This window comes from Rissa tridactyla, chromosome 9 (assembly GCF_028500815.1).
Source record: "Rissa tridactyla isolate bRisTri1 chromosome 9, bRisTri1.patW.cur.20221130, whole genome shotgun sequence".
Lineage (NCBI taxonomy): Eukaryota > Metazoa > Chordata > Aves > Charadriiformes > Laridae > Rissa > Rissa tridactyla.
In genome coordinates, this window is record NC_071474.1 from 22,499,039 (window position 1) to 22,516,564 (window position 17,526).

Here is a 17,526-nt window from a genome sequence, read left to right on the forward strand (position 1 = left end):
TGGTATTTACATAAAGGAACTGAGACAGTTTCTGGCCATTGAACCCCATTTGGAATTTTTATGCACAACTTTTGTTTTTTCGTCTAAGTTTAACTGGGGTATGTTCAAGGTGGCAAAAGAGCAAACTTCGCCAGGTTAAAGGCTGTTCAGCATTTAAATATGTGGACTGCCATGTTAATGGGATACTCCTGTTCTTTGCCCAAGAGTGCTTTTAGGATTGCAATGTCAAGTAACTAAATAAAACTGCAATCGCTCTTCCCTGTGAATATAGGCACTGGCGTTCTCCCTTTCTTGTAGGGCTTAGTTTGGTACAAGTTTGGCTGGTTCTTCCTTGCTGCAGCGTTGACCCGGTCAAATAACTTAGAACAACTTTAGTGTCAAGTAGAACAAAAGCTTGCCTTAAATGCCTTGTAATAAACTTAATATTGAGGGATATATTCAACTACCGAACACCTTTTCATTTGAGAGGAATGGGTGTCACTCACACCGTAAGTACACTGCAGCCACGGAGTGGTGGTGTGCGTTCCTTACCCCGGTGGTTGGCTTCATTCAGGAGTTGGTGCTGGGTAATTGTAGATGAGGATTAATTAATGACAGCTATTGTGAACTCATGGTAACTTTTGAAGTCTCATAGAACGCCGTTGAGCAATTCTTGTAGCTTCTTGAGGACAGAAATGATGAAGGACATCGTAAGAGCATGTATGTGACTCGGGCTGGCCTGCCAGCAGGTTTATGAAAGTACAGGGCAGAGGTAGACCAAATTCCTGCATGCTTCAGTCAAAGTGGTGTCTCTTGGCAGTGCAGTGATGGCGACTTCGGTCTGTCTTGCACTTGATGTGGGAGAGAGCAAAAATACTCTCTGGTACAGGGTTTCTTTCTGCTGTGGTCAGGGTAGAGAGCGACCATTTCCCCCCACCACCACCTTGTGCTTACAGAACAAGCAGTTTGAGGTGTTATTATGGGCTCTTAAACATCTACCTTTGCTGTAATAGTTAGAAAAAATGCAGATAAAGGTGCTAGCTTAGGCACAGGCTTTGAATGCCTGTGGCACTGGGGAGCCTGGCTGCTTATTGCCCATGTCAGACCATCGTATGTAGGGGAGGCTGACGGGGTACTCCAGCGCGTCAGAAGAACCTGGCTTCTAAATGATGGTCAGATCTTCTCAGAACTTAAAGTTGCTTTTTAAAACTCTTTTTTTTTTTTTTAGAAAAATACATGTATTTTCTTCCAAAGGAAGTTAAATGCCCAAATTTTGAATGTAAAACAGAACAGTGTGTCCCTGGTCACCCTGGGCAGAGCTTTCAGAAATAGTTTAATTTTGGTTCAACCTTCACATCCCTGTTACAGCGTGCTCCCTCTCAGGAGACAGTGTTTGGGCCCTGCTCTGCCCTGTGGGCTACAGGGTCTGGAGGGTGTTATTTAAGGGGGAAAAGGCACAAACAAAAAAAAACCCCAAACCTTTGTGCTTCCTTCTGACCAAAGTGCCTGGAGCATCAGAGATGGAGGCAGCCCAGGGATGCTGCGTCATGGGAGTTCAGGTTTGGGAACCTGTTTCCCAAGGTGGGGAAACACAGTTTACTGAAAACAAACCCCAAAATTACTGAAGAGTCAGAAATGTGTATATTAAGAAAACACTGTCATGTTCTGAACTAAAATTCATGTTACTGCACAGAAAGCTGTTAGTTTGCCTTGACAGGGGGTAAGGAGAAATACTAGATTTTCCTATAAGAAGTGGTGGTTGGCTCAGTGTCATCCACAGTATGCTTGGAAGCTGGCATATTAAACTGAAAACTGCAAACAATGTTGTTTTTTTTTTTAAAGCAGAATAAAGCAAAATTGGAAGTTGCTTGTATGAACTGTTGCATGGAGACTTTCTAAAACATCATCCTTTCTTCTTTCCCAGATTCACTACAGCTATGACTGGCTGGCTGCTCTGCTGCTCCTGTGCCCCAGCACTTCCTACCCTGTGATTTGAGATAACAAACATATGAAGTGAGTTACAAAACATGTGGTGAGTACCGTGTGGCTTGATACTCTTGAACGTCTTAGCATGCAACTCAAATATTCCTTCCTAAAAAAAACCAAACCCAACCATATATAAGGGAAGACACTATAAAATCCAGTAACTTATAACCAGGGTACATGAAATATCTGTCAAGCCTGTGGAAGGGTGCTTAGAGACCTGAATGCAAGTTGCTCAATTCTTACTCCTTATTTCCATTGTAATACGTTTTTTTTTCCCCTCTTGATTTTGTAAGCATTTTTCACCAGACGTTCTCTGGGAACTTGCATCCCTGATCTACTCTCCCTGGTTTTATTTTTAGAAACATACGTGTTGAGCTGAGAAGTAGGTAGCTGCAATGCTACTTGTCAGTGATGAACGTCTCCAACAAGGAAATCGGGGAGAGTTCAAAGCCTTTGGTGGTGAACTGAAGCTTCTCCAAAAGTGCTTTAACTTTTGTTACTGGGAGGAGAGTTGATGTGCTCTGTATGTAAGCGTTTGTTCCAGTGTGACAAGTAAAATATGGGCCAGGTTGCCTATTCTATTACATTTGACTTGTGAAATGAGCAGAAAACTCAAAAATGAAGATGTTGGGAAAACTCTTTCTCTGGAATGAAGAAATCAAAGGGAATGATGTTCATAGGTGAGGGTGTTTGACTCCAGGGTGGACAGATACCTTGATTTCATGAAAGAGGCAGCAGTGATGTAAGTAAACAAAACAAGCAAGTGTTTTGATTTGATAAAAGTGATGACCTTGAGAGTGGTGCAAGTCTCTGCTGGGCAGGAGGGGTTTTTTGGGTGAAAATGGCACTACATTTCCCTTTCTGGACTTCAGAAAAAAAATCATACATAGCAACAAACTATTTTTCTGTTCAAACAGAAGCCAGTGCAGACTAAGTGATACTGATTAAGCAGTTGGGGCATTTTGTTTAGGGCCATAATTGTGTATCGTCCTTTGGGAACACTGTTTCTACTTTTGGACAAAATGACGTGACAAAACAAATTCTTTCTAAATTGTAATTTCCATTTTGCATTTTTCTATGTAGAAACCTTAATAAGCTCTTGCCTTTTGGTAATTTCAGCTGAGCGGCGGTAGATGGATGGACAACAGTTTCATGCTTTCGGTAGCTTCCAACCTGGAGGAGAAATCTGTTTTCAATTTTGCTTGATATTGTATCTCAAATTAGTTTGCAGCTTCATCCCCTGAAACTAACTTTATCTTTTTTTTGGTGCTAGTAGTAGGAGTGCCATTAATTGTTTGAACAGTCTTCAGTTTGAGCAATTCAGACTGGTGCAGCACAGTGCTTTTAATATCTTTGTATGAGTCCAGTGGAGACTGTAGTCATCTGACTATGCTTCATTTTATATTGTTTTGTCCTAAAGATAAGCCCCTGAAGTCTAAAGCTTTGTTGATGCATTGTTGTGGGGGGTTTCTTTTGTGACTGAAGTCTTTGACTTGTTTTCCTTCATCCTGCCCATACGATATCTGGGATCTTGGGAACTTTTTTTTTATCAGATCAACCTGTTTCCATGGGGTTGGGAATTGTAGTGTGCTTTTTTTCACTTGGGCAAAGCTTCTACCTGGCTCACAGTGTCTGATTTGTTCCCCCATCGCTTTCTGTTCAGGATGTGGCTTCTTAGCACAGGCTGCTAGGCAGCATGAAGGCTAAATGATATAATGAGGAGACCTATCTTGTCTTTTTTTTTTTCTAGTACGGTAGAAGTTGATAATGCATTACTGTGATACTTTATCAATTCCAAGACAGTGGGAAGTGGTGCTGTCTCAGCCATGGAACTTGCTCCCAAGCTGCCTACACTTGTATCCTATTCATGCCTGCTTTTATCTTTCTGTATATTTAAATTTAATATTTAAAGAAGCTCTGGCTTTCCCGTTCCATGACTTCCACTTGCCCATGCTAGCACCCTGCCTCATGTCGTTACTCGTTCAAGGAGCATTTCTGTCTTCATCTGTGTGTTCCCTGCCTCGGGATCCCCAAGCAGAGCTACGCTGGCCTGACTTCTTCCTAGTTCTGGTGAGACCAGGGCCAGGTGCTTCCCCCCGCCCCGCATTTGTGCTGTGGGAACAGAGATTGTCCATGCCAGTGAGGAGTTAGCTCTTGACTCTGCCGAGTTGTCCTCTGGTGTGCTTGGTGAACCATGTCCAGCTTGAGGAATCTGGCTTTAGGAGCACACTTTTTCTTTCCTGGACGGCATAGTGAATGAGAGCAGCAGCGGCTGCTGGTTAAATGGTTAAATTCCTGGCTTAAACAGTTGCTGGCATGGTGCATCTCTGCTGTGTGCTCGCTCAGTGGCTGAAGTGGCCTTCTGCATAGTAGTAGATCCAGTACCTGGTGGTATGGGATAGGCCTGGACCAACGTTGGCTTGCACAGAACGCTGTGCTGTCTAAGCAATTGGAGTTGACTGTAGAGTGGACTTCTCCAGGCAATGCTGGAGGAAACTAGGTGGAACCAAAGTCTTGGAGGCGATGGCAAAAAAAAAAAGAGAGACAGCAGTGAAAGCCATCGGTGCCTCCGCTGTTCTTTGGCTGCGTATTGAGAGTGGTCCTGATGATGTGTGGTAGCTAAAATATCCTTCTGTATGCGAAGCTTTCTAGTTGTATTAGTCATCCATCAGGCTTCTGGATTATTTAAGTGCTGAAGCTCTCCTCAAAGAACAGCAATATCTATTTGTAGAAAGGTACATAATGTGAAGTGCAATTCTAGTATATTAGAGCTACGTGGCTTGAGATGTTCTTGGGAATGCTGCCTCTCCTGTTGTGGGACTTCATGGTCTGTAAAGCCCCTATCAAAGATTTGTAATCTTAGGATTGGTTTTAGGGACTCGAATGATGATGCCATTGGAGCTTATTCTCAACTCTTCCCACAAAATCACGCCTTCAGCTTTTGGATATTGATCTCCCAACACTGATAAACTCTGAGGAAAAGGGGACAGTGCCCAAAAATGTGCTCTGTAGCATTAAGGAAAACTATTCTTCTGCTAGGCATGAGGGAGCCCCCAACTCAAATAGTCAATGACCAAAACCATCTTCTGTAACTCTTCAACTTGTACTGACTTGATTTGAGTCTGAAAATGCCTGCAGCTGAACTGGTCCATTTTTAACCTGTAATTCATCTGTCTCTGCTGTTTGTGGAAAATCTTTAGGACAGCTGCTAGCTAGAAGGTTAATTATGATACAGCATGATTATATTTGCAAAACTTAGAGAAAACTCGAATCTTTGTGGCTTTTATAGTGCGTATGGGTTCACTTTGTTATATTCTAACCCAAAAATTAAATGCGGGGTTTCATGTAATGGTTGAGATTCATAGACTGGCAAAACACTTGTTCTTGCTCATGCAGTCTGGCTTTTATGTAACTCATTATTTTTGCTCAAATGTTGCAGATCGTCTGTTTCCTCTAGCAACAGCCACCAGATGTTTAGCTGAACAAGACTTAATTCTTTAAAATTGACCTGTAAGAAATGTGTGAAGGCGAACATGGGGGCGGAACAATTGTATATCAGCATGATTTCCATTTCCTTGCTAAAAACTCAGTGCAAGCCTTGCAGTTTCATTTGAGCAACGATGGATCCTTATTTTTTGTGGTACGCTATGAGGCCTTTTCCATGGTTTTTAATATTTCCATAAATGTACTGTTGGGGGGGAGGGGGGATGGGATCAAGCTGTCTTACGAGAATTAGCATTACTTGGGTAATTAGCACTGTATGGGCTAAGTCTATCTGGTGGATATGCCACCATGCAGATCCTGCTGTGGATTCTGGTTGTCAGCTAGGCTTCTTGCCTACCTGTAGGTCTTCTGTGATCAACCCCTGTGCTTTGCTAGACTGACTCTATTTCATATTTCCATGGGAAACCAACTCCTGTCTCAGTTTTTCAGCTGGGTGAAGGGAGCACCCCAATGTTTTACTGCGGGGTGTGGGGTGAGCGGTCCTCATGGTGACTACTAGGAGGTCCAAGCAGCTCTTACCTCTGAAACATCCCCATTCTAAGGCTGCAAATACCGTTGTCCTTCCAAGACTGCTTTGCGTAGGAGAAGGCTGTATAGGGACTCTTCTGCTGGGGGTGAATGATCTGGCACCTGGATTTTTGGGTCTGTTGTTTTCTCCTCCGGGTCTGCAGGGACGAGATAAATCAAAGCAGAGCTGTGCCATTTCCCTTCCCTTCCCCACAAGGATACCTTGCTCCAGATCCTGTTGTTCTTCCCCTTGTTGTGCAGTTTGGACATGAAGGTGCGTGTCTGGACAGCCAAGGTGGCTGGAACGGTGGTCTCCTGGCTGGACCTTCAGTGAGTCTCTGAGCAGCATGGTTAGCGCAGGTACAATGCAGCTTTTAAGAGTCAGAATGCATGAAAAGCTGCACAGATAATCTTCAAGAATAAGTTTATTGGTTTTTAACTGGGGGAACTGGTGCTAGATCTGTACCAGAGAGGTATGGATTGGGTAGAGATGTGCAGCTCTGCAAATGGCTTCAAGGTTTCAGAGGTCAAAGTGAGTGTCTGCTGGTTTAGGTTGGAGATATTTCTGCTCGAAATAATACTTACCTAGTGCTGGAAATGCTTCAGGACACAATGTGGATGCTCCAGCCTTCGCAATTATGGATTTTGGTGTATTAGCCTTGGTTTTGGTGCTTTTTCAGAAGTTCTAGATGCCTACCACAAAATGTTGACATCGCTTACGCAGGCGGTACCTTGAGTGTCCTTTCCTACTGGTAAGATGTGAGACTGGTACTTGAAGTGGGACTTCCAACTCCTTTCCCTTGTGCTGCCTGCCTCAGGTTCATGTTTTCAGTAATTTTCAGAACTAGTGCGTGGGGATACTTACAGTAAGACCTTGCTGAAATGCCCTTGTGGGCCACATGCTCTCTGGCCACTAGTTGGGCTTTGCTCCATTTACTGGCTCTTGTCACCCTTCCACAACAAGTTGCGTTTGTTTCTCCTTTAAGTACATGCTAGTTAATTCCTTTTCAAAATGATACCCAATTATTTTGCTCACTAAATATCTGACAGCTTTGAAATTCAGTGTTCCCTATCCTGTTCTCTCCTGGTGGGATGGGGGAGGGAGGCTGTGTGACATCCCAGTGCTTCAGAAACATGTGAGGGTGGAAGATGTGGCTGCAGTTTCAGTGAAAGCTGTTGCTACTGCAGTTAACACAAATGAAAGCCTTTATGTTCTTGGCATTCCGTTGTCATGCAGGATATGAAAAGAGCTACTGAAAATTACCAAACACCAGGGGAAGCAGTACTCCTCAAGTACATGTGTTTATTTTGAGGTGTTAGAAGAATCATAAATGTCCAATTGTCTGCAAGTTCCCTATCTGTCCATTCAATGGAAAAACAGTGTGTGACAACCTGCTGCTGCCAAAAAGGATGATACCATCTACCTGTACCTTTCCTCGGGCTGTCTCTGGGGCTTGTTTTAACCTCTCAGTAGACATTCAGCTCAGGAACCTGAGGGAAAGCTGTGCAGTTCTGGAATTGGCTCGCTGAGAGGCCAAACGAGTGCTGTAGCTGGAGAGACTTGAGGATGGCAGGAGGAGCAGGACGATGCCTTTTAGGGTAGCTAGATGTTAAATGGGATAAGCTATCTGATGTGCATGACTTCTGGTAAACTAGGGGCTACTTGGCTCTTCTGACCAGCTCATCCCTGTCTCCTTCAGCCCCCAGGAGACACCTAAAGCCTGGCTCTGTCCTTTCTTGTACCTAGGACATGGGCAGAGTAGGGAACTGGGACCAGGCAAGATCAGGATGAGGGAGGCGGTGGTACACTTGGGCACTGCTGTGGTCTGCCCAATCCACCTCTGGGGATACTGGCTGTGAATCTCTCCCACAAACCCAGCACAGGCTTGGGAGTACTTGGACTCTGTGCTTCCTATTGCTTGTCCGTCCTGTGCTCCCCAGTTAATATCACGCCAGTGCTGCTGGTACTATTTGTGAAGCTGTCCCCTACCTTATGGGCAGGGTGTTCACTGTAGTTGAAGAGCTGTGACCCAGACCTACAGCTGCTGACTCTGGGAGGCTCCTTCGGGCTGGAGTTGCCTCGTCTTTCCTTTATTTCAGTTTTCAGCCTGTCTCAGCCTGGCCACTGAACTGCTAAGGCTGCTGTAGTCTAGACTAGTCGTGGTCTGGTACACCCCTGGGGATGGGGTGGAGTTGTCTAAGCCACTCTGTGATGTGGAAGGAGCGTTTCGGACTTGCGGGGTGCTGTAGAGGACTTGTGGAGACGTTTGGGGATCTACCTGAAGGTGGCCACTAGGAAGAGCACGGAAAGTGGATAATGAATATTACTGGCATAAACCAGTGGCTGTCAGAGAGGTTTGCCTGCTCTTTACTTCCCTTGGGGCATGACAAATCCGGGGGTAAATGCATAATTGCTTCACTTCTAAGGGTTTGGAAGTTTTTCTCATCACCTTGAACCACCTTACCGTGCTTCAGCACTTGCAATTGATTATTAAACACGTCGCCATGTATCGGAGCTACTATAAGATCAAAACCAGAAGCAGAGTACATATGGAGCTTTGACTCGCACCCAAACTCTCTGGTGGTGCTGTCGTAAATAGATCTGTGAAAGCTGTTTTTGAGCGGTGCATGGATGCTCAGTCCCACTGACACTTTTCCAGGGAAAGAAAACCCCACCACCAGGAAAACTAATTATCAGTTGATCACTGCAAAGATCAGGTGTAAGCTATTTTCTTATATGTATACATGAATTGGAAAAATTGTCCTGCAGTATATCTGACCTTTCCTTAAAACAGCCAAAGCCCCACCACTAACGTGTGCCTGCCACAGTAATCCAGGAAATAATTCCTGTAAAAGGCTGTAAAATCTTAAATTCTTTTATTTTCTCAGTATGCAAGTGTGTAAGAGAGGTCAGAGGATATGTGGGCATTGTCAGCTATATTTGGTACCATTTCAGGGGAAACGAAGAGAGTCTGAGCAGTAATTAAGCTAACTCCTATGCGGTTGAATCGGTGATGAACAGCCCCACTAACGAGCACTGGCTTGCTGGCTGCTGTAACTCAGCTGTGCTCAGATAAACCGCTCCTGGAAGTGGCATCTTCTCTTTCCTTTCAGAAATCCTTTGGTGCGAGAGGTCCCAGATTTGCACGTGTGCTGCATTTGCACGTGTGTCCTGCGGAAGAAGAGCAGATCAGCTTCAGACAGGGGTTATCCCGCTTGCTTCCCAGCCAGCTGAGGGGTATTGGTAAGCGATTTGTAAAGGCAAATACACGATTGCTGTTGTCATCTCCTCCTCAAGCAGCAGCAGAAGTTGGTGGTGTTGTAGTAAATCACTTCAGAGAGCACAGGTAATGAAGCGAGGCCCCCTGGGGATGCTGTGGCAGCTGTTGGGCATCTGACTGGTGCTTGTAGATGTGGTCAAGCAGTGATCCATCACAAATGAGGGTTTGGCTATATTTAGGTAGGCTGTCCCCTTTTCCGTCTGCAGCTTCACCTCGTCCTGAGACACATCCTCAGAGGGATGACGGCCAGACTGCCATGGTAGAGAGTTTATTTTCCATGTTAGTGTTGAGTCTTCAGATGCCGGGAAGTCCAATTTTTAGCATTTCCTTTAAAAGGCAGCAAACGCCAGGTTGTTCTCAGTGTCCTTCACTTTAAACTTTCTTCTCCAGCTGAATGAGAATCAAATCTGTACAGTTTCTGTGACAAAAAAAATATGGTTAGCCTCAAATGAGCTCTGAAGGTTGCAGGCTCAAAAAGTAGATGAGAAACCTCACTTGATGCAAGCTGCAGAGCCCTGTTGTGTGATCTGTGGGTACCAGAAGGCTACACAAATTCAGAAAGAAGCGGGACAAGTTCTTCCAAGTGGGGAAAATCAGTCCAGTGCCATTGCATTGATATCACTGCAGGTCGTGAAATGGTGTTCAAGTCTTTAGCTCCAGTATAGAGCATTGCTGTATGTTTCCTGTGCTCTTGTCGTCTTGGCTAGATGTAGCTACCTGCCACCGAAGATGGGATGCTGTGCCAAACGCGGCCTTTGTGCGTCTCAGTGTGCTTGCTCATGCTTTGGTGGCACCTGCACTTTCATGGCTTGAATTTCTTCTGAAAAATCTGAAATGTCCTTGTTCCACCTGCTGGTTTTCACGACCTGACTGAGAAGACTAAGCTGGAAATGGCATGAATTTTCTTTCACATGCGGTGATTCAAAGGGATATTTTGTAGTCGAATACAGAGCCATTTTCAGGTTTCAAACCACAGTGGATGACTCTTGAAAAATGCCTGATATACAGGCCAGTACTGGGCATGGTATAGAGATGCTGTCAAGAGGTGCTGTTTTCCCTTGTGGAAGATCTGCCTGGTAGGCTGAGGAATTGGGCTTGTATTTTCAGCTTTCTCAAGGTTATATCGTTTGCATGAAAGGGGAACAGGCACTGTAATGAAGTCATTCATCTTGAAAATATAGTTCTAAGGTAGGACCTAAAGGTGATCTGTAGTCGAGGGAGGCAGGGTTTCAGTAATGTGTTCTCAGAGGCTCCACCTTTATTTAGGTGAGGATTTGGATGGGGGGTTGGTGCCTTTCAGAGGCCAGGAAGACGCTAGGTAGCACGAGTACGCTGACTTCTCCCATGGTAAGGAGGTAAGTCTCTGCATGGGACAAAACCCCACTTCTCGGTTTAGCTCATGATACTGAAACTAATAGGGTGGAATAAGGTGTCATCTCTCTACTCAACAAGATCGGTGCTTGTGAAATAACAGCTAAAGCTCAGTGTGAAGAAATCTGCCAGCCGTAACTAGTCCAAGGCCATGTGTTGCAGGGCAAAGGATTGTTATCACCAGGGTGCACTTTCCTTGGCTACAAACCTCTGTGAGTGTCTGCGGTGCATCTCTACTTCATTTTAAAAAATAAACTTAACCCTTGAGCCTAGATGAGTGTGAAAGGGTAGAACAAATAACTTTTTCCTCCAGCTTCAGGAACCAAGGACTTCCTCTGATCATCGCTCCTTGCTTACTGTTTGTATCTTTGGGCGTTGGCTTCAGTTTCTCCCCGTTGCTAATCCCGAGGACGCAGTAAGGTGTTTTCTAATCTCTCTGCACCAAACGCATCTGAACTGCCTTAATCTTATCACAGGGACTTGTTTTAGTTCTTGAGAAATCTTTAGGTTTCTCTTTGCGGTGTCACTAGCTTTAAAGTCATTTCAGGATGGAGAATACAGTAGCATGGAGCTGCATGCACTACAGCAGCTTTCCGTGCTTCCTTAAACCTGCACTGATGTACTTGGTAGCCAGCTTCAGTTTGTATCTGCCAAGTGGTCACTCTCACTTGTTGAATAGAAGCAAGCTTGTATAGTTACCGGTGTGTTTATTTTATATATGATGAGCAATAGCAAAAGCAGCTGGTCCTGTGTGCTTTGGGAGGAAGGTTGTGCCCATCGGGATGTTTTAGCTGAGATAAAAATATCCATGGTTTGCCCCACGGTCTTTTGAATTCTGATCCTGTAACAGCGGGAGCAGATGACTTCAAGAACAGCTTAGAAAATGTGGTTTCAGTGTTTGGATAATCCAGTATCTAATAAGACCCAAGTTGTGAAGCTTTTCATGTGGACAGGGATGAGTGACTCCTCTCCTGTGTGCATTCCTTTGTGTTACGCTGCTTAACTGAGCTCGCGCTTCGTTACTTTGCTCAGCAAGGGAACACATGTGGATCGCTCTCCTCTGGCTTTATCATAATAGCTGGAGAAATTTAAGGTCTTTGAATTCTTTGTCAAATGGGATTGAAACACATGAATGGGTTAGAAGCTTGCAAAACAGGGATACCAACACAGCTAAGGCCAAAATGTAAGTCTAATTCCTTGAGGAATGGAGCAAAATATTTCTTTTTGTTAACCACAAGACTTTACTCTTGTTCACACTAGGTGGTATTTATAGTTGCCTTGCCTTTCCTTCCTCATAGATTGCCGGACCGCAAGTGGGTGGAAGATTTGTTTGTTTTGGCACAATATTCACTTTACATAGGCATGTCTCAAGTTTACAGCAAACAGAGGAGCCAGGCCGTGAACTGTGCAAAGTCCTTAACATAAGGGAAAGGAGAGAAGCGGGAGAAGTCGTCATGTAAAATTATCTCTGTGAAACATCTCTTCAGCTTATTTTCCCTGCTGGCTTGCATGACGCTTCCTTAAGCCAGCACTGCTCCATCAGATGCAATGTGAGCTTGAAGGCTTGTGTCAGTGCTGCTTGTTCCTGCTGCTTGCAGCCTTTGCTGGAAACCGAATGTGCTGTGGGCTGGGCATCCAGCATCCTCCGTTTGGGTGTTGACTAGCTTCAATGGTGATCCTTCTCTGGCACTGGGGAGTTCAAATCTGAACGGATGTAACCAAAATGTTCCTCTTGTTAGGACAAGAGGAAACGGCCTCAAGTTGTGTCAGGGGAGGTTTAGACTGGATATTAGGAAAAACTTTCATACTGAAAGGGTTATTAAGCATTGGAACAGGCTGCCCAGGGAAGCGGTTGAATCACCATGTCTTGGGGGTATTTAAAAGATGTGTAGACATAGTGCTTACATATGGTTTAGTGATGGGTTTTGTCAGAGTTACATTGATGGTTGGACTAGTTGATCAGAAAGGTCCCTTCCAACCTAGGCTATTCTATGATTCTGTGATTCTAAAACGGTGTGATGATCTGGCAAAAAGGTAGCTGAGGTGTTCGCTTGCTACCTAAGAACTGTTTCTTGGCCTGAGAAATAAGCATCAGGTGGTGGGATGGTGCTGAGATGCAGATAAAAGGTTATCAGTAGCAGTGGCAGAGGTTGGCATGAATTGAATCCACCGCCATGACCTTAGCACAGCGGCACTGCCGAATACATCTGGCTTTGACAATGCAAATAAATGTGCTGCAGAAGCTGAATACAGCTCTGGAGCTGCTATTTGCAGGTGAAAAGTGGTGCTGCTCCGTGTGTGGAGGGTCACCCAGTGGCCCTGCTGTGTGGGACTGGGTCTGGGCTCGGCTCTCGGTGGGGGGACACTGTCGCTGACCACTGTCAGGCTCCCTTTTTGTGGAGGCAGAGGACTCTGTTTTTTCTTGGTACGGAGGGATTTTGTGGATTACCAGATGTCCTTGCTGGCATTAAAACCCTCTCGCATCCTGGGCACGTTCTCCATCACCTGGAACAAAGGCAGGGTGATGTCTGGTCACCCGTATTTGTGGACCTGTGTTCAGGAAAGACTGCAAATGAGGAAGGGGTGGTGAAGAAATTCTTGTCTGTGAGGGTGGTTAGCCCCTGGCCCAGGTTGCCCAGAGAAGCTGTGGCTGCCCCATCCCTGGAGGTGTTCAAGGCCAGGTTGGACGGGGCTTGGAGCAATGTGGTGTGGTGGGAGGTGTCCCTGCCCAGGGCAGGGGGTGGCACTGGATGGGCTTTAAGGTCCCTTCCAACACAAACCATTCCATGATTCTGTCTCATAACCAGGCTGATCCTTTGCGAATTTAAATTTGTCTGATTACTGTGTACTTAAGGGAGGAAATTTGATGAGCTTGATGGTGCATGAAGGCAAACACTGTCAGCTGGATCGGTACAACCAAACCTCCAGAGCTTATCTCGATACTGTCACCGTGAGAAACCAGACAGTATTTGTTGCCATCTCTTACACTGCTCCTGCCACCCAGCCGTGCCCTAGTGTGCTGGGTGCTTTTACATGGGATGCCCATGGGGAGAGGCTACTTCTTCTGATGCTGCTCTACCTGACGTTAGCACAAGGACCTCATCTCGGCAAGCGATGTGAGTGATTTTTTAGAAAGAAGCTACATCTTGTGAAGCACGAGTAGAAAAATGATGGATGTGCGATGGTGCTTGGTAATAAATCTGGAAGAAGCTAAAACACACCTGTCCAGCATGTGAGGACTTTTAAGCTGTTGTTACCTTGCTACCTTCAGATTTGAGGAAGGAGAAAACCCACAAAACCAACCAACAACAGAAACCTTCAAGTATTGCAATTTTTTGAAGCTGTGTAACTTGCTCTCTGGAGTATCAATGGCTTTTCACTGCGGGCTGATGGTACGGGCTACTTCCTTGCCATATTGAGGAAATAACTAGGCACAAACATTTACTTTCTATGAACAAAGGCAACTGTTGAACAGTGTATCTTGAGATTATTATGGCTAATTGCCGTGCTGAGGAAGTGCGGGTTTTATAGAGCTTATGACGTTTGTGTGGGTGTAGCCTATCTTGCCGCTTGCGGGCACAGAACGAAACCAGTAACCGAGCCTGTACCTTGCACTGGGGAGGAGGCAGCTCATAGCTGCCAGCAAAAGGAGTGACCTTTGCTTTGTTTAGAAACAAATAACTAAAAATACAATAAAAATAAAAAAAACAAGGGGTATTTCACAAAACTATCACAGAGCATCTTATGGCCCTCCTGCCTGTACTTCTCCAGTGGATATTTTGCTTGGTCTGCATGTAATTCTTGGCATCTCTCAATCGCGTGGGCCATCCGGGTCTATCTCTTCTGACAGCTGAACCGCTTTATAAGGATACGCAGTTGGGAGCTCTGAAAAAGAGGAACGTTAAATCTCAGAGAGAAAGGAAAAGGTTGTTCTTTATGTGCCATGAGGACACTACCCTGTAGGATAGGTGGGGTTTTTCTGACAGCGTGGTCTGACCCCGAGGCACAGCTGCAGTGCTGGCTTCGGGGAGATTTTATAATCCCCTAATGGGAAGGGAAGACAAATCGCTGCAGCAGGTTTCAGGCTTTGAGTGTATTTGTGGTATTAAGCTTTGTCATTTTTAACGTAAGCGAGCTGTACCAGTAAAAACCTTACCCTGCAAAAAACAGAGAGAATGAGGCGATGGCAGGGAATTGGGGTGCTGGCACCTGGCAGCTTCGTGACAGCAGCTTTGAGATGTTTGCTTATGTTGAATCAAGGTATTTATTAAGCCCAAATGAGCAGGATTGATTAACCAGGAGTCTTGGTTCTTACCTGTCCAGCTGCCTTGAGCTCCTTAACCTCTGCACATGGTTGCAAGGTTTGTCACCCCTGTTTGACGGCAGTGTGCCTCCAAATAAACAGCATGTTAAAGGCTGGGGGAGATTGCTCTCTGTAGATAGGTCTCAGGTACATAGTTTCCTCTTTGAGATGTTGCTTAGTTGCATGCGAAATATGTAGGTAATGTCAGTTGAATTCCTGCCAAACATCTAATTATATGAAGTGACAGCATGGTCTGATCCTCTGTCCCGTGACTGCCGGAAAAGGCAGTATCTTCAAGTAAGGAGAAGGTGAAATTCAGGCTTTAAACCAAAAAGACATGTACATTAAATTGCTGAGTATCAAGTTTTCTTGTGTTTCCTCTTAATATGCTACTTGTCTCTCCTTTTTGGCATCACTATTTATTATTTTGGAGATCTGTTGATACTGCGTCTCAGTATCTCTTACATCCGGTTTCTAATTTATGAACCAGCTCTTAGGAGGAGTTTCTGGTGATGAACAACTGGGAGACAGGGGCCAAGTCAAGTCTGTTGGGCAACGGCGAGAGTCCGTGGGACAGTCACATGGACTTGTCAGGGTTGTCTGCTTCCCTGTTTTCTATGGGGCGTATGGGCTTTGCCTGCCAGTGCAGGTCTTAAAGCTTAGCTCCACGGGCTGCACAGAGTATACTTGTGACTTCTGCCCACCTAAACTGTTGGTTTGGGTCGTGGCCCCTTACAGGTTTCTCCTTTCATCCTCTCTTTGTATCAGGCTACGCAGTAGTGAACAACAACTTCTTCAGTTCCTGTGATGCTGAACACTGCCCCACAGTAGGACAGGAAAGCACAAAGTCTCTCTTACAGCCAGTTTGCTTTGTCTGATTGCGGGTATTCATCCCTGGAGGACACACCTAAGCTGGGGGGAATCTTGCCTGATTTACGGTGCGTGTAGGTGCTCAGTGCCTAAATCCTTGCACTGAAGTAGGTGCTTGCATGAAGCTCCCTTTCTGAAGACACCTATTTTTGATGCACCTTTGTTCCTTTTGTGTGGAAGTGGTGTTTTCTCTAAGGCTTTGCTGCTTCGTATCGTGGACACTTGGACACTGAGAGTGCCATTGCACCTGTATTGTGAGAGGCCAGAGTAGCTTTCCTCTGTCTCCTGAGCCATCAGGTATGAACACGCAGCAGCATCAACGTGATGTTTTATGCCGACAAGACACAGCATATGTTCTTTTCCCTGTCTAGCAGTCTTTTGGTCTTTGCAGCTGTATCCTGGACACTATCATCTAGGTGCTGGTTAATACCAAGCAGGGGGTGCACTGCTGCTTCAGACAGCTGGCAAGCATCATCCCAGGTCTCTACTTAACATGGTTTCAGAGGCTGAGATCCTGAATCTGGCCAGCCATTTCAGAAGCTCTTTTTAGGGGCTGATATGAGCATTAGCAGAGGTTTGGTGTCCTTTTGATCTGAGGCAACCAAGAAACTGTTCTTGTTTGTCCTCAGAGGCACTGTGGGTATTGGTGGGACAGAGGAGAGGCAACCTGTGCCCATCAGGCACCACAAGCTGAGTCTGGGGACCGCAGCTTTCCCCTCAAGTTGGGGTCCAGAGAGCCTACAGCTGAATCCCACTTCATGGCTGTTTTGTAATGACAATGCTTCTGTTGATACTGGGTGGAAATCGACACGAATGCGTTCTTCCACAGGAGAAACAAGTACCTGAGGAGTGCTTGTGTTCATCTTGACGCATGGCCAAATGCTTCTCACACCTCCTTGAACTACCCAGGGCTGCCTGTCACCTCCAGCTGGGTTTCGCTGATGCAACTTCTACCTACCCTCGCTATCAGGGGGTCTTCCGTTTCCTTTGGCCCTGTCTCCTCAAGTTCACGAGGGCTTTTCTTCTAGTAAAAGGCTTTTCCCCTGCACACCCCCCCACCCCCCCCACCCCATGAAAGCTGCGTTGGCTCTGAACATGATACTTGCATTCCTTTCTGAAAGCAGAAAAAGAGCACTTCATGGTTTGGATAGTGAAAGGGGTGGGGTTTTTTTGTGTTTAACTGCCAAATTTACCAGTCTTTTCAAGCTCTCTGAGCCTGTCTGCAATTCATCCTCCGGGCTTCTTTTCCTTGCCAGGCCGTGCGCAGATAAAAGTCATAGACTATTGAGGTGCATCTGTGTTAAATTATGCTATAAATCTGCAAAAATTATGTTGCTGCCAGTGATCCAAGCCTGCTCCAGAGCCCAGGCTGCGGTGGTGGTCTTGTCGAGGACTTTCCTTGTTGTTGATACTGGTAACTGCAAACTATGTCCGTTGACCACCAGGGATGCACCTGAATCTGCTTGACCTGGGTTATTCCCTAAAGATGCACGTGGCTGTCTAGAAATCAGCTCTTCTTTGGTAGACATTGCCCTTTTACTTCTTCAGATCCTGAAAGGAAGGAATTGGTGTAGGCATATCTGAGGCTCTCTTTTTGCTGTTAGGCAATCTGGTATTTTAAGATGAAAAAAATGCATGTACATGTGATGCCTGGATATCAGAGAACACCTGTGGGGTTTTCATCCTGCCCAGGGTCTGTTGCAGACCCTTTGCTACTGCCAGGTT

At 45.5% G+C, this 17,526-nt stretch overlaps 1 protein-coding gene across 4 annotated transcripts in view; it reads left to right on the top strand.

Moving 5' to 3' along the window:
• Positions 1-17,526, top strand: part of CSNK1G1 (casein kinase 1 gamma 1) — a 111,512-nt gene that overhangs the window by 19,055 nt on the left and 74,931 nt on the right. For 2 of the 4 annotated variants that reach the window (XM_054213919.1, XM_054213922.1), the window contains exon 2: positions 1,904-2,011. The gene's annotated coding sequence lies outside the window, so the exon portion shown is untranslated. Of the gene's footprint in view, positions 1-1,903; positions 2,012-5,404; positions 5,606-17,526 lie in introns of those variants that run through there. The other 2 variants (XM_054213920.1, XM_054213921.1) reach the window with 2 other exon arrangements.